The sequence below is a fragment of the Elaeis guineensis genome, chromosome 15 (assembly GCF_000442705.2).
Source record: "Elaeis guineensis isolate ETL-2024a chromosome 15, EG11, whole genome shotgun sequence".
NCBI classification, from domain to species: domain Eukaryota; kingdom Viridiplantae; phylum Streptophyta; class Magnoliopsida; order Arecales; family Arecaceae; genus Elaeis; species Elaeis guineensis.
The window spans coordinates 14,580,325-14,604,865 of record NC_026007.2 but is presented as its reverse complement, the minus strand read 5'-3'; positions in this window follow the sequence as shown (position 1 = coordinate 14,604,865).

The window sequence follows — 24,541 nt, the reverse complement described above, 5'->3', positions numbered from 1 at the left end:
CTTCAGGCTTTGTCATTCTATAATGAGTGAGAAATGGGAGATAAGACTTGGACAGCGAGTTTAGTATTGCATCTTTCCCAAGCTGCTCATGCAAGAAAAAGTCGAGCTTGCTCAATCATTCCATCAGCTCGATCATGTACAATACATGATCAGTGACAGAGGCACCATCCCGCATTTTGGCATTGAAGATGGCACAACTAGTCTTGTGCCTCTCCACGTCATCGGGTGTGCCAAAGGCATCCTCCAACACTTGAAGCTTGTCTTTTGGCTGAGCCATCTCGAATCTGCGACTGAACTCATCGCTCATGATAGCTAGCATGATACAGCGCACCGTGGTCCGATCACTGAGCCACTTCTGGTAAGTGTCTCTGATTGTTCTACGTGCATTGACAGCTGGCTCCTCAGGTGCAGGATCTATTATCACATATAGGATCCGTTCATGCTCCAGGACTATCTTCAACTTTCGGTACCAGCTACCGAAGTTGGGTCCCACCAACTTATCATTGTCCAACAATGATCGGAGCGATAGGGAAGTGGCCATATTTGCACAAAGGAGAACCATAACCTAATTAGTAATTGATTTATTAAACCTAAAGATTTGGACTTTAATCAAAAGGTTTCTCCCACTATTTTATTCGAATTGGTAGCCTCTACCTCCAACTCGAGGAATTACCCTAATTCCTTAGCGGGTACTAGAATCCACTTAGACTGCACACAAGCCCAACTTTGGTTGGTCAACCCATGTACATCTAAGGGTAGGTTCATAACCAATTGTTTCTCTAAACAATTTCTAGTAATTTTAATTTTGCCCCAGAAACCTAATCAGTAGGCTTTGGCCTCCACTGTAAGGATCCGGTTAGGTCCAACCATTAACATGATCATACTTGGTGTATCTAACCAATGAATGATTAAGCCCAACTTTGGTTGGCTCACCTAACCACTATTAGAGAGATACTTCCAAGTCATCATATGATGAGTGATAATTCCATTAGTCAACAAGCACCAGGCCTTTGGGTCTGCAATGATTATTGAGTTAATGGACTCATTATCAAACACCTTAATGGGAGGCTTTGACTTAGTTATCTCCATAACTTTGTCATTTTAAGGACCTAATAATTTTAGAGGATTTAAATAATTTAGAGGATGAGGTCAGATGAACCAGCTTATCATGATCCTCCCACTGGCTTCACCAAGTTAGCTTAAGGGAGACCATTAAAGGGACTGGTCTAGGAGCACCTAAATCAGTCACACTGATTTACCTAGCTGACATGGGTCAGCTCGAATAGTCAAGTGATCCGATCAAAACATAATTTCACCAAGAGGCCAGGTAAGTTCGATCAATGGGAGGGTCTGCCAAAGCTTGCCTTAGACACCATCAGAAATGGCCAGATAAGCGGGCTCCCAATTAAAAACCACCGGTCTGGTTTACCTTAGACACCAACTGGTTTAATTAGTTTTGATTAGATCAACCTAACAGTTCGTGCTAGACCGCTTAGCCAAGAATCAAGTCCATTTGGTTCTCGTTAAAGACATGGACTTGACCAACTACAACTATTGTAATTGATCTAGAGAATCCTTAACCTAATCTAAGACAATTGATTAGATTTAGTCAATTCTCTAATTAAGTCCATCTTTAATCTAACCATAGGTCTAACCCAATTAATGGACCTAATTCCCACTAACCCATTAACCCAATGTGTTATGATTTGTGTCTTAGGTTCTTCAATTCACAATCCTAGAACCTAATCAAACAACTTCTTAATTCTTAATTAAGTTTTGGGCTGAGGGTTGGGTTCGGCTTTTCAAAAAATAATTTTCATATTTGTAAAATAATTTTATAATATGATTCTACCAACCATATTGCATGTTTGATTCATAATCAAGATGCAAGTGAAATAAACATGAAACTACTTTAGATCTAATCTAAACAGGTTCATGTAATTGAAACAATTTCAACTTTAAACAATTTCTTTGCACAAAAATTATTAACAAAGAGATTTTATTTCAGATTTAAACATCTTTTAAATCTAATAAATCATAAATTTAATCTAGATCATATCTAATAAATTTATGATTAAAGATAGATCTACACAAACTAGGACAACCTTTGCACTGTAAGGGGTAAACCTTACAGCAGGACAACCTTGCAGTTTGTGATTGATCTAAAATTTTAATTTTAGATTTAATAATCAGATTATAAATTAGATCTAATCTAAAAATAATCTAAGCATGTATAAGTAATCATGTAATAAAGAACCTAGGCTCTGATACCAATTGAAGGAACCAGATCTAGGGTTTCAGGGTTAGATCTTGAAAAAGAGGGTTAGATCTTGAAACTTTTTCAAGATCATACAGCGGAAGACTAAAATAAATCAAAATTTATTTTCTAAGATTAAAAAATCCCTAGATCTAAGATCCAATTACATGATTATTACATGATATTAAATCAAAAATTAAAATATATAAATATAGCATGAACTACATGTTGATCATATCAACATGTTTCTATACTACATCTAATGTATGTATTAAACAATAGATCAGATCTATTACCTTGCAAGTTAGACGTTCTAACCTTGTTGATCTGGGCTTGAGAATGATGTTGCAAGCCGCACACGCGTCCGGCCTCTAGGAGTCATCCACACGAGCCCACGAATCTCGATCAGAAGTCCTGCTTCAGGAAATCAGCACAGTATGCTAGTACTGCGCTGATCCTTCTTTGATGGTTGATCAGGTGCCTCCTTCTTCTTGATTTGAACTCTTCCAAAGATGGAAAGTAGAAGGAGGAGTTTCAGATCTGAGACGCTCTCAGGAAACTCAAGATGGAGGGAGGAAAGATGTGAAAACAAAAACCCAAGAAGAAGACCCTCTTCTTCTTCACGTTTTTCTCTCTAGATATCCAAACTTGTGTCTTTTATATCTTCACAACCCAAAGGTATTTCTCTCTGATTTTTGGATGGAACAAAGGTCTATCAAATCTCTATCTCCCCATAAAATTTCATAAAGAAACTCATCTTATATAGAGAGATATGATAGAGTCCTTGTCTAGGTCAAACACCTAGTCAAGGCTTATCCAAACATGGCAAGTTAAGGGACGCCCAACTCTTGAGCACCTCCTCCATATTTTCATACATAGATCACATGAAAAGGGTGCACAATTTATACCCTAAAATCCACAAAAATTCCAAAAAAAATTTGGATAAATTCGGTGCAAAATTGAAAGAGTTTTGGATTTCTAAAACTCTATCTCATAGAATTCGAAATCCAAACTTATTCCTTTTAGATTTGATCCAAACCACCTTCCATGTAAGAAAGAAGAGAGGAGACCTTTTGTGAACGTGGGAGAGATCTGGGAGAGGGCTTTTGTCACACAAAATAAGTGGAGATTGGCGTTGAATAAGAGAGAGGGCATGGAGAAGGTTTATGTGGCGCAAGGTGGAATCCTAGTCCTACTAGGATTCTGTCTCATAACTTATTTTAATTTGGTTTCCCAAACCAAATCAAATCAAAATTAGATCAACCCAATTAAAATAGGTCTTAACCCAATTAAGAACCTAATTTAATCAGATTAAATTATATTTAAATCTGATTTAATTTTCTAATCAAATTAGAAATTAGATTGACCCAAGTCCTAGTTGAACTAGGACTAGTTTTTTATTGCACTTGGCTTATCCAATAAACCAATTGGACTTGATCCAATCAAGCCCAAACCAAATCTAATTAAATCATATTTAATTAGACTTAATCTCAGCCCATTGGCTTAATCAAATTAAGCCAATCAGCAATCGAATTGCTAATAGTTCCTCCTGCAACACTTGCACTGGGTTAAATATCAATCGTATTGATCATCTAACCCTAGAACGATTCTTAATCGTTGATCAACCATCCGATCGGATCATGAACTCTAATGTGTGTGACCTCATAGGTCCGAACCTAAGTCGGTAGCATAGAAACAAATTCCTATACCAATCGAAGTGACCGTCTAGCAATGGTACCCGACGATCGGATAGGTCGAATGTGTAGAACAACATCCTTAGAACCCATGCGGATATAGTTTTCATATAATTTATCCCCTTGACCAAAATGATCATAGGACACCTCAGAGTTTAACTGTCAACTTTGATCAGGTTGTCCACATTGTATTTCAAAATATCAAATCCATCTGATGGATTACCCTGGCCAAGGTTTTGCTAAATTAAAATACAGCGACTCATTCTTCTCCAACTCTTGGAGTGGTCAATCCCATCTCGATCACACTCTGACTTCGCAAGTACTTGACTGTGCCCAGAAGCCTTCCATCCCTGAATTAAAAATTCAGTTAGTCCAGTACCAAAGCACAGTGAGTTGCTTGCAAGTCACTGAGGCGATCTCAAGTCTAAGGGACACTTATACCTATATCCCATCAGAGACATTCTCGACAGCAGAATGCTCTGGAGTTGGTCACGTTCAATGATGATCTACCCTTACATCTCACCTATATGCCATACCAGTGTCTCCACACTCCTTGGTTAAGAGGACAACCAACCCATATGGCCTACAGCGACCTATGCTCGATAGAAGCTGTTGTCCTTATTAATAGCCTATCATTTGGTCGTGAACTGTTTTAAGGACTAATCGATAAATCCTCTCTTTATCGAATCTAAATAGTTCTAAGGACTTCATCATAACAACGGAGTTCATTAGAAGATGAAAGCTTATGATGAAGATGCCAAATATATTTTATTTATTAACAAATCAATTACAATACTTGGTTGCTCAACCGTCAACAGCTTGACGATTGGCTTTTTGGGACACATTTCCCAACAGATAGTCGATCGCCGCAGTCTGATCATCGTCAAAATGATCTGATCATCGCAATGCAGCCACATAGTATGTCTGGTCTCCATGGATCATCCACACGAAGCTTTCAGTCTGATCGACTCCTCACGAATGCTAGTTCGTCGCAGAACCCTTTCGACGATCGAAGCTGATCGAACTCATTCGATCGATGTCTGCTGACTCCTCAGATGCTCTGAATCATCAGCAAAGGTACTTGAGAGGTTGATGAAGCTCTTCCTAAAGTCTGGTGGGCTCACAACACTCGTAGCTCACCTTCTCACTTCCCGAACCCTAGGAAAAAATCCTAGGGTACTCACAGATGACCCTGCGCCCTTTCTCTCTTCTTTTCTTTTCTCTTCATTTCTTTTCTTTTCTCACACAGAGGCCTTTTCTCATGCCACCCTTTCTCTTAGAAAGTCATGCGCATGCCCCACCTTCTCTTCCCTTTTTAAAATAGTGCAAGACCGCATCTTTACCGCATCTTCACCATGTGAGAGGATAAAGCTAGGTGGTTGCTCACTTGAATTCAAATCAAATTTGAATTCAAATGCCAACCAACCTATCCTTATCCACTCAAGGTGAGAGAAGAGAGGGGCGTGGGCTCTTTGTGTGTGGAGAGTCTACACAAGAAACATTTTCTCATGTAGAGCAAGGGGCGCACAAATAGATAAGGTGGCGCATGGGTTAGTTGCCCATTCAAATTCAAACATCATTTGAATTTGAATGGCCAACCAACCAATCTTTATCCACCCAAATGGCGCACACAGGTGAGGTGTGGGAAGGCTTCTGCATGGGAGAAAATTTATGAGAACTTGTTTCTCATGAATTCAGATAGGCGTAGGTGAGGTGAGGTCGCGTAGGAAGATAAGTCAAAGGTGGTTTCAAACCTAATTGAACCAAGCTTATTAAAATAGGATAGGCACAATTAGACTAAATTAAACCCAACACAATTAGGCTTAATTAGGCTCAATAAAATCCTAATCAAATCAGAAATTGACTAAGCCCAATCCCTGATCAAATCAGGGACCAAACCACCTCGGCGATTAGGTCAACTCTTAACCTAATCAGGTCAAACCCAACTGAATCTAATTCAATTGGACTTAATCCAAAAATAATTACTCAATCAAATTGAGTTAATTAATGATCAAATTACTAATCATATATCTCATAAATACTGAGTCCAAATTCGATGGGCAATTGGGCATCAAAGTCCATCGATATGAAACCTTGATCGAAGAGTCCCAAACCAGTGGGACTCTTGACCCTGGTACCTAAAATGTGTGGAACTCATGATTAGAGAATCTTGATTCTCGATCACAGAGTCCTAGACACGTAGGACTTAGAGTCTTTGAGCATTAGGACTCTTGGTCGAAGAGTCCCAGTCCAGTGGGACTCTTCACCAGCCATCAGATCAGATAGGAACCTCTAATGTGTGTGACCCCACAGGTTCGAACCTAAGCCGGTAGCACAGGAACCAATTCTTGTACTAATCAAAGTGACCATCTAGCAATGATATCCGACATCCAGATAGATCGAATAGTCGCAATCGCAACACTCAGAACCTACACGAATATGGTTACTGTATAATTCATCCCTTTTGACCCCTGTGTATAGGACGACTCAGGGTTAAACTGTCAACCCTGATCAGATCATCCGAATCATGCTCAAATCAAACAGTCCTATGACTCCTCACTAGGACTACCCTGGCCAAGATTTTGCTAAATTAAAATACGACTGTACACAGCTCCTGAACTGGAGTGGTCAATCCCATCTTGACACACGCACTGACAAGTCAAGTACTTGACTACACCCAGCAGCCTTCCGTCACTGAATTAGAAATTCAGATAGTCCAATACCTAAGTGCAGTGAGTTGCTTGCAAGTCACCATGGTGGTCTCAGATCGGAGGGATAGTTATACCCATATCCCATCGGAGCAAATCTTGACAGCAAAAAAAGCTCCAGAGTCGGTCACATTCAGTGCAGATGTATCCTTATATCTCACCTGTATACCATACTAGTGTCTTCACACTTCTTGATTAAGAGGACAACCAACCCATATGGCACACAACGACCTATGCTTGATAAACATTGTTGTCCTTGGTAACAACGTATCATTTGATCGCGAACAGATTTAAGGACTAAACGATAAATCCTCTTTTATCGAGTCTAAATAGTCCTAAGGACTTCACCACAACACAGGAGTTCATTAGAAGATGAAATAATTTGTGATGAAAAATATCAAAATAACTTTTATTAATTTATAATTCATATACTAATATAAAAAAAAGCACAACCATCAACAGGCTGACAATTGACTTTGGGATACTATTCGCAACAATCTCCCACTTGGCCTAAAGTCAATCAGTGTAGTATCTAATACCCATCTTTGACTTGAAGTCGTCGAACTCCTTCACCACAATGGCTTTAGTGAATGGGTCGGTCAGACTCTCCTTCCCGTCGATCTTCTGAAGGTCGACGTCACCTCTATCCATGATTTCCTGGATAAGATGGTAGCGGTGCAGAATATGTTTCGTCCGCTGGTGTGCCTTCGGTTCCTTCGCCTGAGCAATGACTCCAGAGCTGTCACAGTAAAGCAGAACTGGACCAACAAGGGAGGGTGCTACTCCGAGCTCGGTGAGAAATTTTCTCAGCCACACTGCTTCTTTGGCAACATCTGATGCAGCGACATATTCTACTTCGCAAACTAAATCAGCCACAGTGTGCTGCTTGAAACTTTTCCAGCAGACAGCCCCACAATTAAGGATAAAAATAAATCCTGACACACTCTTGCTACCATCGTGATCAGACTGAAAATTGGAGTCTGTAAACCCCATAAGTCTCGAGTCTGATTCACCATAAATAAGCCACTGGTCCTTAGTATTTCTTAAATACTTCAGGACGATTTTAACAACCTTCCAGTGATTCTCCCCTGGATCAGATTGGTATCTACTCACTATCCCTAGTGAGTTTGCCACATCTGGTCGTGTATATGTCATGGCGTACATGATAGATCCCACTGCCGAAGCATATGAAATTCTATCCATACGCTCTCTCTCTTGAGGTGTTATCGGATAATCCCTCTTCGAGAGAGAAATTCCATGGCCTATCGGTAGATAGCCTTTCTTGAAATTCTTCATGCTGAACCTCTTCAGTATAGTATCAATGTACGTGGATTGGGATAAGCCAAACAACCTTTTAAATCTATCCCTATAGATCCTCATCCCTAGGATATAGGAAGCTTCTCCCAGATCCTTCATGGAGAATTGTGACGACAGCCAAATCTTTATTCCTTGTAATGCAGGGACATCATTCTCGATTAAGAGAATGTTATCCACATACAATACAAGAAATACCACTACTGGACCATTAGCCCACTTATAAATGCAGGGCTCTTCTCCATTCTTAATGAAGCCATACGTCTTGATCATCCTATCAAAACGTATGTTCCAACTCCGGGATGCCTGCTTAAGTCTATAAATGGACCTCTGTAGCCCGCACACCTTAGGCTCATCTGTGGATGTGAACCCTTCAGGTTGTATCATATACACCTCTTCGTCCAGCTCTCCGTTTAGGAAAGCTGTCTTCACATCCATCTGTCAGATTTCATAGTCCAGATGGGTAGCTATCGCAAGCATAATCCGAATGAATTTGAGCATTGCCACAGGAGAAAATATCTCATCATAGTCTATACCATAACGTTGATGATATCCCTTGACAATCAGATGGGCTTTATAGGTCTCCACCTTTCCATCTGTGCCCCTCTTCCTCTTGAAGACCCACTTACACCCTATGGGTTTTACTCCTTCGGGTGGGTCAACCAATGTCCACACATCGTTGACCTTCATGGACTCCATTTCGGATTTCATGGCCTCTAGCCATTTCTCAAAGTCAGGTCTCTACATTGCATTCATGTAGGTGATCCTATCCTCATCGTTTTAATCAAGTTCGATAGGATCGCCATCTCAGACCAAGAAACCATAGTATCTGTCCAGTTGATGTGGTACTCTACCAGACTGCCTTAAGGGTGCAGGAACAATGGGCTTCGGATCTGATCTAACTAAATCCGGTTCAGGTTCAGCAATTTGTGTCAGTTTTTTCACCTGTCGAACTTCCTCAAGTTCGACCTTAGAGGCAACAGTCCCTTCACCAAGGAACTCTTTTTTCAAAAAGATTGTCTTAAGGCTGACAAATACCTTATGCTCATTAGCTAGGTAGAAATAATATCCTTTGGTCTCTTTTGGGTACCCTATGAAATAACACTTGTCAGACCTAGGTCCAAGCTTGTCCGTAATTAAACATTTAATATAAGTCGGACACCCCCAAACCCTAAGGTGCGAGAGTACTGGCTTACATCCTATCCATATCTCATATGGCATTTTGGTTACAGACTTACTCGAAACCCTATTTAGAAGGTAACAAGCCGATTCAAGCGCATATCCCCAGAGAGAGATCGATAGACCAGCAAACCCCATCATTGATCGAACCATGTCCAACAAGGTCCGATTCTTCGTTTCAAACACACCATTATGCTGTGGTGTTCCAGGAGGAGTCCACTGAGAGAGAATCCCATTCTCCCCAAGATATGTCAGAAACTCATTGGAAAGATATTCACCTCCTCGATCAGATCGAAGAGTTTTAATACACTTCCTAGTTTATTTTTCTACCTCATTTCAGAATAGTTTGAACATTTCAAATTACTCCGACTTATGTTTTATTAAGTAGACATACCCATACCTCGATAGGTCGTCTGTGAAGGTTATGAAGTAGAAATATCTACCTCTTGCACTTGAGCTCATGGGTCCACATACATCAGAATGTATCAGACCCAAGAGTTCACTGGCTCGCTCACCTTTTTCAGTAAAAGGTGTTTTGGTCATCTTCTCAAGAAAACAAGACTCACAGGTTGGAAGTGATTCACAATCACCAACTTCAAAAATTTCTTCTTGAGCCAACCTGTTTATCCTATTCTTATTGATATGACCTAGCCTACAGTGCCAAAAGTAGACTGCTGACATATTATCCATTCTAGGGTGTTTACCGAAGATTTGAACCATATTAACAGGCTGTGATAGTAAGTAAATTCTACTATTTAGTTATCCAACAAATATTATAACACCATTCAAAATGATATTGTAAATATTTTTTTTTATTAAAAATTTATAACTGTACATGGCCAAAAGGCCTATAGAAATAATATTTAATAAAAAACTTGGACAATAGTGACATTCACTCAGAATTACATTACGAGAGTTGATTACAAGGTTCATGATTCCTAAAGCTAGAACTGGAACTTTGCTTCCATCTCCAACATTCAAGAACCTTTCACCTACATCAAATCTCCTACTGACCTACAGACCCTGCATCGAATTACAGATATGATAAGGGCTTCTGGTATCCAATACCCAGGCAGTAGTATCAGAAATGAAAAAGTTGCAAGGTGTTATCATATAATTATCTTGCTTCTTTTTCAACCTGTTCGGATCCAGAGAGGCAATGTATAGAGGATAGTTCCTCTTCTAGTGCCCCTGCTTCTTGCAAAAGAAGCACTCCGCCGGCTCTGGTCAGGCTTACGCTTCTTGGTTTGACCCTGTGCAGACGTCCCAGCATGCGGTTGCACCTTCTTGTTCTTTTTCTTCTTATTCTTCATCCCTTTCTTAAAGGGTCGACGATCAGAAGAAGACCCTCCCACAACATTCACTGACTCGTTATGGAGCTGGTGGTCCTTCTCAAAGTTCTGCAGCAACCCCAACAAGCCGTGGTAGTTCACTGTAGGCTTTGTCATCCGAAAATAAGTAAGGAAGGGGAGGAAGGACTTGGGCAAAGAATTAAGGATCGCATCCTTACTGAGCTACTCGTGCAAGGGAAAGCCTAGTTTATTTAGGCACTCAATCATTTCGATCATGTACAGTACATGATCAGTGACTGAGGTCCCATCTCTCATCCGAGCATTGAAAATGGCACAACTAGTTTTGTGCCTTTCAACATCGTCAGGCATGCCAAAAGAGTCGTTCAATATTTGAAGCATCTCCTGTGGCTGGGTGTTCTCGAACCTGTGGCTGAACTCATCATTCATTGCCGCTAGCATTATGCACCAAATGGTGGTGCAATCGTTGAGCCACTTTTGATAAGTGTCTCGGACTGTCCTTCTAGCGTTCGGGGCTGGCTCCTCAAGTGCCAGATCCATTACTACATAAAGGATCAGCTCATGCTCAAGGATGATTTTCAATTTTTGATATTAGCTATCGAAATTAGATCCCATTAACTTGTTATTATCTAATACTGACCGGAGCGACAAGGTAGTGCCCATAACTGCATAAAGAAAAATCAGATCTTTATTAGTATATAAATTATTAATACTAAAGACTTGGACTTTAGTCTAAAGTTTCTCTCAGTATTTTTACGAACTGGTAGCCTCAACCTCCAATTCGAAGAATTACTTTAATTCCTTAATGGGTACTAGAATTCACACAGACCACACACGAGCCTAATTTTGGTTGGTCAACCCATGTGCATCTATGGGTAGGTTCATAACCAATTATTTTTCTAAACAACTTCTAGTAATTAATTTTGCCCCAGAATCTAATCAGTAGGCTTTGGCCTCCACTGAAAAGATCTGGTTAGGTCCAACCATTAACATGACTTGATTTAGTGAATCTAACCAATAAATGATCAGGCCTGACTTTGGCCGGCCAACCTGACCACCATCAGAAAGACTCAACCAAATTATCATATTATGAATGATAATTCCATTAGTCAATAAGCACCAGGCCTTTGGGTCTCCAGTGATTATTAAATTAATGGACTCATTATCACTTACTTAATGGGAGGTTATGACTTAGTTATCACTATAACTTAATCATTTTTAGGAACCTAATAATTTTTGAGGATTTTATTAAAGGATAGAAGAGAAAAAATTAACCAGTCAATTTCAATCCTCCCACTGACTTCACCAAGTCAGATTAAAAAAGATTTAATTAAAATCGATATTAGGAGCACCTAAATCAGTCACACTGATTTACCTAAGGACATGGGTGAGCCCTAATCACCAAATGATCTAAGCAAAACCTAACTCACCAGGTTGGCCAGGTAAGTGAGATCAGTAGAAGGGATATGCCATTAACTCATCAGAGATCGAATCAATGCGAGTAGCTCCCAGTTAAAAACCACTGATCAGACTGCCGAACTTATCTTAGACACCAACCGGTTCATTAGTTTTAATTTGATCAACTTAGTAAATAGGGTTCCACCGCATAGCCATGAATTAAGTCCATCTTGGTCTAGTTAAAGACATGGATCCATTCAACTACAACTATTGGAGTTGAGTCTAGAGTGTCCTTGACCTAATCTAATTCAATTTTTGATTAGATTTGACCAATTACTCTAATTTAGTCTATTTTTTTAAGCTAACCTTAGGTCTAACCCAATTATGGACCTAATCCATCTAACCCATTGACCCACAAGTTTATGCAATTGTCTTAGGTCTTAATTCATAATTTTAAACCAACTTGACAACACTTAATTCTTTTAATTAAGTATTTGCGCTGATGGGTAAGGGTTTAGTATTTTGAAAATAATTTTCAAATTTGAAAGATTTTATTTTTTGTTCACCAAATGTGTTGACTCATTTCATAAACGGATCAGCACATTTCATAAACAGCAATCCTATTGCTAATTACATAACAGAAAATAACTCAATCAAAATAAATCATGAATATTCCTTTAGATCTAATCTAACACATTCATTATAAATTTTATAATTGAACCTTTACAATTAAGTTCTTTCACTGCTTCATCTGCATGGGATATAATCGCTCGGCACCCCTACCACTATAGAAGAACCCCATCGAATGGGAGGAGAGGGCCATTAAACCCTACTTTTCTCCTATGACCGGATGACCATGGCAACCAACCCAATTAGACTACTTGCTACTTGGATCAAGTATATCTAAATATATCAATTTTAAAATTTAAACTTTAAATTTTAAATTTTGAATTTTAAATTTCAAACAAATTTCAAATTTTTGAATTTTAAATTTTAAATTTTGAATTTCAAATTTGAAATTTCAAATAAATTTCAAATTTTAAATTTTGAATTTTGAATTTCAAATTTCAAATTTTTAAATTTTGAATTTTGAATTTTAAATTTCAAAATTTAAATTTTAAATTTTGAATTTTAAATTTTAAATTCAAATTTTAAATTTAAACTTTTAGATTACTACTTAATCTATGCATGCAAATGTATATCATATTTTAGAACCTGCTCTGATACCATTTGTAGTGAATTTCAGTGCAAGGGCAAAATGATAATTTTAAAACTTTTTCAAAATTATAATTTTATAGTAGAAATTGTTAATTAATCTAATTAATTAACATATATTAACCCTACATAAGGATCTAAATATGATATATATAGAATGTATTTAAATTTAAAATTTTGAATTCTACAGTAAATATTTTACTGTTATGTGTTCAGAACACATTACCTTCGTGCAGGTAGTCGATCGTCGCAGTCTGATCACCGTTGGGATGGTCTGATCCTCGTAATACAGTCACACAGTATATCTGACCTCTGTGGATCGTTCACATAAAGTTTTTGGTCTGATCGACTCCTCACAAATGCTAGTTCATCACAGAACCCTTTCGACGGTCGATGCTGATCGAACTCATTCGATCGATGTCTGTCGACTCTTCGGATACTTCAGATCATCAGCAAAGGTACTTGAGAGATTGATGAAGCTCTCTCTAAAGTTTAGTGGGCTCACGATACTTGTAGCTCACCTTCTCACTTTCTGAACCCTAGGTAGAAACCTTAGGGTACTCACAGATGACCCTGCGCCCTTTCTCTCTTCTTTTCTTTTCTCTTCTTTTCTTTTCTTTTCTCACATAGAGGCCTTTTCTCATGCCACCCTTTCTCTTAGAAAGTCATGCGCATGCCCCACCTTCTCTTCCCTTTTTAAAATAGTGCAAGACCGCGTCTTTACCGCATCTTCACCGCGTGAGAGGATAAAGCTAGGTGGTTGCTCACTTGAATTCAAATCGAATTTGAATTCAAATGCCAACCAACCTATCCTTATCCACTCAAGATGAGAGAAGAGAGAGGCGTGGGCTCTTTGTGAGTGGAGAGTCTACACGAGAAACATTTTCTCGTGTAGAGCAAAGGGTGCACAAATAGATAAGGTGGCGCATGGGTTAGTTGCCCATTCAAATTCAAACATCATTTGAATTTGAATGGCCAACCAACCAATCTTTATCCACCCAAATGGTGCACACAAGTGAGGTGTGGGAAGGCTTCTACATGGGAGAAAATTTATGAGAACTTGTTTCTCATGAATTCAGATAGGCGCAGGTGAGGTGAGGTGGCGCAGGGAGATAAGTCAAAGGTGGTTTCAAACCTAATTGAACCAAGCTTATTAAAATAGGTTAGGCACAATTAGACTAAATTAAACCTAACATAATTAGGCTTAATTAGGCTTGATAAAATTTTAATCAAATCAAAAATTGACTAAGCCCAACCCCTGATCAAATCAGGGACCAAACCATCTCGACGATTAGGTCAACTCTTAACCTAATCGGATAAAACCCAATTGAATCCAATTCAATTGGACTTGATCCAAAAATAATTACTCAATCAAATTGAGTTAATTAGTGATCAAATCACTAATCATATCTCTCATAAATACTGAGTCCAAATTCGATGGGCAATCAGGCATCAAAGTCCATCGATATGAAACCTTGATCGAAGAGTCCCAAACCAGTGGGACTCTTGACCCCGGTACCCAAAATGTGTGGAACTCATGATCAGAGAATCTTGATTCTCGATCACAGAGTCCCAGACATGTAGGACTCAGAGTCTCCGAGCATTAGGACTCTTGGTCGAAGAGTCCCAGTCCAGTGGGACTCTTCACCAGCCATCAGATCAGATAGGAATCTCTAATATGTGTGACCCCACAGGTTCAAACCTAAGCCGGTAGCACAGGAATCAATTTCTGTACTAATCGAAGTGACCATCTAGCAATGGTACCCAATGTCTGGATAGATCGAATAGTTACAATCGCAATACTCAGAACCTACGCGAATATAGTTACTGTATAATTCATCCCTTTTAACCCCTGTGTATAGGATGACTCAGGGTTAAACTGTCAACCTTGATCAGATCATCCGAATCGTGCTCAAATCAAACAATCCTGTGACTCCTCACTAGGACTACCCTGACCAAGGTTTTGCTAAATTGAAATACGACTGTACACAGCTCCTGAACTGGAGTGGTCAATCCCATCTTGACACATGCACCGACAAGTCAAGTACTTGACTACACCCAGCAGCCTTCCGTCACTGAATTAGAAATTCAGGTAGTCCAGTGCCTAAGTGCAGTGAGTTGCTTACAAGTCACCATGGCGGTCTCAGGTCGGAGGGACAGTTATAACCATATCCCATCGGAGCAAATCTTGATAGCAGAAAAAGCTCCAGAGTCAGTCACGTTCAGTGCAGATGTACCCTTACATCTCACCTGTATGTCTACCAGTGTCTCCACACTCCTTGGTTAGGAGGACAACCAACCCATATGGCACACAATGACCTATGCTTGATAAACATTGTTGTCCTTGCTAACAACGTATCATTTGATCGCGAACAGGTTTAAGGACTAAACGACAAATCCTCCTTTGTCGAGTCTAAATAGTCCTAAGGACTTCACCACAACACAGGAGTTCATTAGAAGATGAAATAATTTATGATAAAAAATACCAAAATAACTTTTATTAATTTATAATTTATATACTAATACAAGAAAGAATACAACCATCAACAGGTTGATGATTGACTTTGAGACACTATTCCCAACACGTTCACATCCATAAATTCATATCTCCTTGCACCAGTAGGTCGAACCATTTATTTAAATATAGACAATATCGATTCATTATCACCCCATTCATGGTCTGCATTATGATCTATATGATTGAATCTTTTTTCAATATTGTTAAGATATATTGAGCAGAACGTGACATACTCAGTAGCTACATATGCTTCCGCTATAGACCCTTCAAGCCTTGCTTTATTGCGTACATATTTTTTTAAGGTACATAAGAATCTACACACAAAAATAAATATAAATTTTAAAAATATATTTATATCTTATAATTGATATGACAAAGTATGTATAATTTTTTTACCTTTCAATAGGATACGTCCATCAATAATATACCAGTCTGGCCAAAAGAGCTTCCTTTGAAAGATGAACAGCTAGATACACCATAACATCAAAAAATAATGGTAGAAAAATTTTTTCTAACTTACAAGAAATAAGTACAATATCCTTCTCTGATCTCTCAAGTAAGTTGATCTTAAATTTTCGACAACACAGTTCTTGAAAGAACACTCCCAGCTCAATCATTACAGTTTTACCATCACCACCCAAATAACCATGCATGACCACAGGAAGCAAACGTTGTATCATCACATGAGAGTCATGACTTTTTATATCGAAGATATTGCTGTCGTTGTTTCCAACACACTGCAATATGTTTGAAGCGTATGTATCAGAAAACTTTATGGTTTTGAACCATCCACAAAAATTCTTCTTTTTCTCTCCAAATAGTGAATAACATGCGAGTGACATAAAAAATCTCTCACCTTGACGAACTAAATGCAACTCTGATCGGATTCCCATTTTCTGCAAATCAAGACGAGCTTTTGTACCATCTTTTATATTGCTTGAAATATTTAATACAATACCGATAATATTATCACAAATATTCTTTTCAATGTGCATTACATCCAGATTATGATGAAGTAGTAGCCGCTTCCAATATGATAGTTCGAAAAAGATGCTTCGTTTCATCCAATTCAACTCAACTTCAGTACACTTCTGCTTGTGAATACCTGATATTTTTTCAAATTGGACATTTCCAATAACTTTAAGTTGTTCTAAAATTTTTGCTCTACTTAACTCCTTAGGTGGCGGATGCTGATCGAACTTACCATCAAAATATTGATTATAATGGGTCCTCCAAGAATGATTAGTAGGAAAAAACTATCGATGACCCATGAAACATATTTTTTGTCCGTGCTTTAAATGTAAAGAGGATGCATCCCTATTGCATATTAGACATGCAATATATCCTTTGGTGCTCTATCCAGATAAATTTTTATATGCCAAAAAATTATTTATGGTCCATAGAATCGAAGCATGCAACTTAAAATTACTTCGACTCACAGAATCATATGTCTGTACCTCATTTTTCCATAACTCCTTCAGATCATCAATTAAAGGTCATAGATATACATCAATTTCATTATCTGGTGCTTTTGGATCCGGAATCAACAGTGATATAAAAATAAATGATTATTTCATGCACTTTCAAGATGACACATTATATATAACTAGCATCACAGGCCACATGCTATAAGAGGTACTCAGATTGCCAAAGAGATTAAATCCATCTATCGCTAGACCAAGTTGGATATTGCGTGGGTCACTCGCAAAGTGCAGATGCTTTGCATCGAAGTCTTTCCACACTAAAGAGTCGGTCAGGGGGCTAAGTATGTTTTCCTCCAGAACTCACTGCTCATAATGCCATCTCATTTTTTCAGCTGTCTTTGTGGACATATACAACCTTTGAAGTCTTGAAATCAATAGAAAATATCTCAAAATCTTTTGAGATATCTTCTTTGCTTTCTTATTATCGATTTTGTATCTAGGCTCACCGCATTTCGGACATTCAGTTGCTTGTTTATTATCCTTATAGAATAATATGCAGTCATTTTTGCAAGCATGTATAAGAGTATAGCCAAGTCTCATTTTCTGCATATATATTTTTGCTTCAGAATATGATTTTGAAAGTCTCTCTCTATCGAGCAGAGCTGCTTTAATCAATGTTAAAATTTGGTCAAATGACTTCTGACTCCAACGATTCATGATTTTAATATGAAGTAATTTTATCAAAAATTCTAACTTAAAAAATTTTGTATAATTTGGATAGAGTGGCTCTCGTGAATCCCTTACAAACTGTTCAAAAGTCCCTTCTACCTCAAGCCACATATAATGCTCATGATCAGAATTGCTTTCAGATGCAGCTGTATTCATGCGTACATTTGAACAAGCACCTTGATGTAAATCATCTAAGAATTCTTCAATATCACTATGTTCGATAGGTCTAGCACCATCAGTACTATCATCTTCAGTATCATCATTGTCGCACACCACTTCATTCGGATCACCCTCCCCATGCCATATCCAGCAAGTATACTTCTTATCTATATCATATTGTAGTAGATGCTCTTCAACAAGTGTTATGTGATGATATATCAAATTGACACATCTCTTGCATGGACACTTTATCCGACTAGCACTGTCAGCCTTATGCCGTGCAAAGTCAATGAAATCTCAAACCTTTTTTCGATATTCAGGCAAAAAAATATCTTTAGCATTCATCCAACTTTTGTTGATATTTATCTAACAATAAACACAAAATCATTAACAACCAAAATAAAGTTTAGTGGTATTCTAGATCCCGATTTAAATTTCGGACTGAATTGTGTTCCAAATTCCAGCTAAAATTTCGATCCGGATCTAGATCCGAATCACTTGATACAAAATACATGATCTTATCCTTTTCAAATCATTACTAATAGGTGTGGCCCTATCCCTTTCAAAAAAGTAATAATCTTATTATTGTGATTAGTGGATATTTCATCTTATTTTCATGAAAATTTCAGCAATATCTTCCCATGGTTCTCCAAGTATACGATGTGGATATGGTGCCTACGCACCCTATCCACCATATACCCAGAGAACAATGGATAAATAACTACTGAATACCACATAATGAAATGAAATATCAACTGTTGGGTATAAAATACCCCCAGCCGAAGTTTGTAAAAGACCGACCCTTCTAGGATTTTTTCGGCTTCCGACCTTGTGTGGCGTCTCTCTGAACCCCCTCGACCGTCTGGACTTCTCCGACAATGAGCTTCTGCATTCATCTACCAGGCCACTCCAAAGGCTCTCTGGGCCTCACTATCAGTCGACCTTCTACAGTGATCAACTATTCTTCGAATTTTTTCCGGACTTCTTCCGACCGCGGACGACCCTACTCCAAACTTCTTTCGGACTTCGTCAATATCCGAGCTTCTCCAACAATGAGATTTCTACAGTAACCAGACTCCATCCAAGTTTCTATGGCGGTCGATCGCCTTTCGAATTTCAACCGAGCTCTTGCGAGAGCCGAACTCTCGCTACAAACGGTCTACTCTGGATATCTACTGTAAGCGAATTCCATTCAAGCCTCTACTGTAAACGAATTTCTTTCGAACTTCTATTACAGGTAGACTTCAGCCGAGCTTCTCCATAGCGGATGGATTTCGAATGAGCTTCTACAATGGGACAGGCTCCACCAGCCAGGACACTACTCCGAGCTTCCACGACAACTGATTCTCATCCGAGCTTCTACAATAAGTGGCCTCCTTTCAGCCTTCTGTAGGAATCGGACTCTGTCCGAACTTCCATAGTGGATAGATTTCGGATGAGCTTCTATAACAGACAGGCTCCAGCAGTTGGATTTCTACAATGGTCGATCACCTTCGAATCCCCCAGACTCCTCCAATGGACGAGTCTCCCCAACGCCATCCAAAGTCCACCGCCGGCCGACCCTCCGTCAGATTCTTCATGAAACCGGACTTCTCCAGTGGATAATCTTCAGATGAGCTTCTACATCAGGCAAATCCCAAATAGACTTCTCTAGCAATTGGACTCCTACCAGACTTCACCAATAGAAAATCTCCATCCGAGCTTCTACAGCAGATGACTCTCGCTTGTAGCATCAGCGCTCGAGGCATCCGACAACAGTAGACTCGTCAGCAACCTTGGAACGTCCGAGCTTCTCCTAGATCGATGAGATAGAGAGCCATTCTACTCCATCAAACATCCCAGCCGAGCTTCAGCTGACAGATCCGAACTCTCTGGCAAGTCGCAACAATGGCTGCTACCTTACCCCACACTCTGTAATGGATTTCACACGACTCCACCACTCTCTGGCAAGCCACGATAAGGGCCACTACCCTACTCCACTCTCTGGCAAGTCACGACAACGGACACCACTCCACTCTTTGTAACAAACTCCACGTGGCCCTGAACGGCCCCTGACGCCACTACTCTCCGTAACAAACTCCGCATGGCTCTGAACGGCCCACTACCAGATGGTTACAGACGTCGCTATCAATCAGTTACACTCTCCATCTATAAAAAGGGACCCTCAGATATATTTTTCTCTAAGCTCTAAACTCTATCTTAAAATTTTGCTAAAATTTCCACTCGAGCACTCCATTTCTGTTGAAGCAGAGTACTGACTTAAGCATCGGAGGATCTTGCCGGAGCACCCCCAACTCTAGTTTAGACTTTCCTTGCAGGTCCCGACGGCGACCGCGGTCATCTCAACTCCAGCAACTCCAGCTTCGACGGAATTCTACACCAACAAAATTAGCGCTAGAGGAAGGGCGTGTGTGTCTTCGCAGTACCCTTGTTCTTAAAAGAGTGCTCAACGGGACTGTCTCCGGTCATCTTCTCCGACATCCTCTTCTCCTTCTCCTACTAGACCTCCACCTGATACATCCCCGAAAGGCATCCACCAGGCGACCCACCGCCTTCGCGTCCAGATCTCAGCGAGCTCTGCAAGATCCTGCCTCGTCTCCAGTTTTCCAGGCTCCTCCTCCTCCTCCGACAATGGTAGTCGGCATGGAGCAGTTCGACCTGCTGGTTCAGTAGGTCAGAGGCCTCACCAAAGCAGTGCAGGCCATGCAGCAACAGCAGCAACAGCCGCAGACATCAGTACGGTTGGAAAGAGCATCATTAGAGTTCCAAAACCCGATGGTAGAGCGGGCCACTTGGGCCAGTCGCCCTGTCTTCCCCAAAAAGAGGAATCTGAGGGTGGAGAGCCCTCAATCTGATCACGATTCCACCCCTAGAGGATCCCTACCTCCATTTTGCCAGAAGACCCTCAGGACTCACAGTCGAGAGGACCTCCTGGATCAAAGGCTCCAGGAGATAAACCGGAGGATCGAAGAGCTCCACCACGCTCCTCTTGCTTATGGTGAGGATATCTGTACCAGAGGATCGAAGAGCTCCACCACGCTCCTCCTGCTTATGGTGAGAATATCTGTACTGACCCTCTTTTCTCTCAAATGATCATATAGGAACCGATCCCGTCCAACTTCAAGCTCCCCCAATTTGAAAGCTACGATGGGACCTCGGATCCGATTGACCATCTGGAGGCCTTTCGAACAATGATGCTGCTCCATAGCGCGCCAGATGCCATCCTGTGCCGAGCTTTTCCATCCACTCTGAAGGGAGCAGCAAGGAACTGGTACTTGATGCTGAAGCTGGATACTATCTTCTCCTTTGATCAGATGAGCCACCAGTTTGCGGCTCATTTTGTTAGCAGCCAGCATCCTCAGAGAGGTTCAGAGTCCCTTATCAACATCAAGCAGAAAGAAGGAGAATCCATCCGAGCTTACGTCAACCATTTTAACGTCGCCGCATTAGAGGTTCGAAACTTGGACCAATCGATCGCGATGGCCACCCTGAAGGACGGTCTCCAAAAGAACGATCTTCTATTTTCCCTGGAAAAAAAATATCCCAGAAACTTTGCTAATTTGCTGGCTCGGGCCGAAGGATATACCCGAGCAGAAGAAGCCTTCAAGATGAAGGACGAGGAGGCCATGAAGGAGCAGCAGGCGGGAGACTCCAGCAAGCCCGCAGTTGAAAAAGAGCCGAGTGAAGCTCGGCCATGTTCTCGAACTCCTTCCAGACACAGGCATGTCTGGACTCCTCCCCGAGCTCGTAAGCAGAGAAGCTCGGACCACAGAGTTTGGCGGAGCTCTCCCCCGAGAAGATTCCACAGCTACGCCCCTCTCAATACATCGAAAACTCAAGTGCTGATGGAGGTAAGGGAGCAGCTACCAAGGTCGGAAAGGATGCGCACGCACCTCAAGAAGCACAATCCTAACAAGTTCTGCCTCTATCATCGTGACCACGGCCACGACATGGAGGAGTGTATTCAACTCCGAGATGAGATCGAGGAGCTCATCAGATGAGGTCGGCTCGACAGATTCATTCGACGCCGACTTGAAGGTAGGGAAGATCGGCCTAGGGCCCTGCCGCAGCCGAAGCCGCCAAGGAGGGAGGAGCAGCCTGATGATCGGCCTTCGATTGAGATTATCAACTCCATCTCAGGAGGACCCCGACAGGGAGCAGACCCTCCGTGGCTATAGAATTCAAAAAATCTACGGATGTATTACCAATAACTTTACCTTAAATAAAAGTTTTATATTTGTATAATTTTTTTTTAGCACGGGCTTATAACGACAGAAAGTAACTATCTCATTCAATCGAAATTAAGCATGTTAGGAACAGGAGGAAAACCTCGTCCTAACATGAGCAAAGTCGAAGGCCCGGTTACTTAAAGATCGGATGGGGGGAGAGGCCCTCGCAACGGTCCTTATGTGCCCCTACAGCCTTGTTAGGAACAGAAGGAGAATCTCGTCCTAACATGAGCAAAGTCGAAGGCCTGATTACTTAAAAATCGGATGGGGGGAGAGGCCCTCGCACGGTCCTTATGTGCCCCCACAGTCTTGTTAGGAACAGGAGGAGAACCTCGTCCTAACATGAGCAAAGTCGAAGGCCCGGTTACTTAAAGACCGGATGGGGGAGAGGCCCTTGCAACGGCCCTTATGTGCCCCCACAGCCTTGTTAGGAACAAGAGGAGAACCTCGTCCTAACATGAGCAAAGTCGAAGGTCCGGTTACTTAAAGACCGGATAGGGGGAGAGGCCCTTGCAACGATCCTTATGTGCCCCCATAGCCTTGTTAGGAACAAGAGGAGAACCTCATCCTAACATGAGTAAAGTTGAAGGCTCGGTTACTTAAAGATCGGATGGGAGGAGAGGTCCTCGCAACGGCCCTTATGTGCCCCCACAGCCTTGTTAGGAATAGGAGGAGAACCTCATCCTAACACGAGCGAAGTCAAAGGCCCGGCTACTTAAAGATCAGATAGGGGGAGAGGCCCTTGCAGCGGCCCTTACGTGCCCCCACATCCCTATTAGGAATAGAAGGAGAACCTCATCCTAACATGAGCTGAAATTAACTGTCGAGAATAAAAGAAGAACCTCATCCTGACACAAACAAAGACCCAGTCGATCAAGATCGGGCGAGGAGGAAAGCCTCCTCAATGGCTCCCCTACTCTCTCACGACCCTGTTAAGAGCAGAGGAAAAACTCTCACTCAAACACAAAAAAAAAAGGAGGGAAGATGGAAAGGAAAAGCGACGAACTACACCAGCGATAAATGAAAAATAAACTACATCAAAGATACAAGGGACCTCGTCTCAATGAGGAAGGATACTCCTATCAAAAATCCTCAGTCGCTAAGAGGGAACTCGACACAGGTCGAGGAGAAATCAACTTTCTCAAAGTAACGAGAAGTTCGAGTCCCTAAACTCGAGCACCGAGAGGAAGCATCAAACTCAAATGGCCTTAAAAAGATCTACGGTCATGAACAAGAAAGGCAACTCAACACGGTGACGATTGGAAACCTTCAAACAACGTCAGCATCGAACAAGATGGAAGGCAAAAGAAGTTCGGTAAACAATAATTTAATACAAGAATGGACAAGGTAATAGAAATTTTCCTTTTCATTCCATTAGTGAAGTGTACATTACAAAGCCTTGAAGGACAAAAAAGAGAAATGACAAGAAAAGAAAAAAGAATACATGGAAAGATTAAAAAAAAAAGCTCTAAGGAAGTCCAGTTTCTTCCGACTTCGAGCTCTCGATTTCGGTCCTTATTATGGATTGCCTTAAATTTTTGACTTCTTCTTCTAGTTTCATCTTTCTCAGCAGCATATCCCGATACATCTGGTGGAACCGCCGACTCTCGCCCTCCGACTCTTGAAGCTGCTTCCTCAAGACCTCGGACTCTGCCTCGGCATCTTTGACCACCTGCTGCTCGTGGACCAGCTGAATCTTCAGCCGCTGCAGTTCGGCCTCCTCCCATCCAAGGGCCACAGACAGCTCTGCCATGGTCCCCCTCAAGGAGCGAAGCTCGTCGGAGCCTTGTGCAGAGGCAGGCTGGACTCTCTCAGACAGCTACCTCTGAAGGCGGGCAACTTCATCGGTTGCCGTCTGGAGCCTCCTTCGGTAGTCCTCTACTTGTCTGCTCCAGCCGACTCGATAGGCATTGTAGTTCATCTCGGCATCCTGCAGCTGCTTTTGAAGATCGGAGAACTTCTTCGACCAGTCTCGATCGCGGTAGGCCTGGATTGTGAGCCAGGACGAGCTCCCTTCCAGCTGGCCGATCTTCTCTCGTGCGACTGCCAGCTCGACTTCAAGAGAGCTGATCTTGGAAGCCTGAGTCCAAGATCGATCGCTGGCACATTTTCGGAGTTCCTCAAGCTCCGTCACGAAGTTAGCCTTCCTTCGGGTGTATTCTTTGAAACCTTTCTTGTGGAGGTCCCGAAAGTGAGTAGCCTCCGCAGTGGCCTTTGAATGGCTCTCCCTTAGCCGGCGAACTTCGTCTTCCAGCTTGGATTTCTTTGTCAACTGACGAACTTTCCTTCGGAGGTCTCGAATCATCGACTTCAGAGGAATCCCCTCTAGCAGGGGAAGGGCTTCAGCAAGGCACTGTCGTTGGAAGACAAGAGCGCCACGACTCAAATTAGTACAAGAAGACAAAAG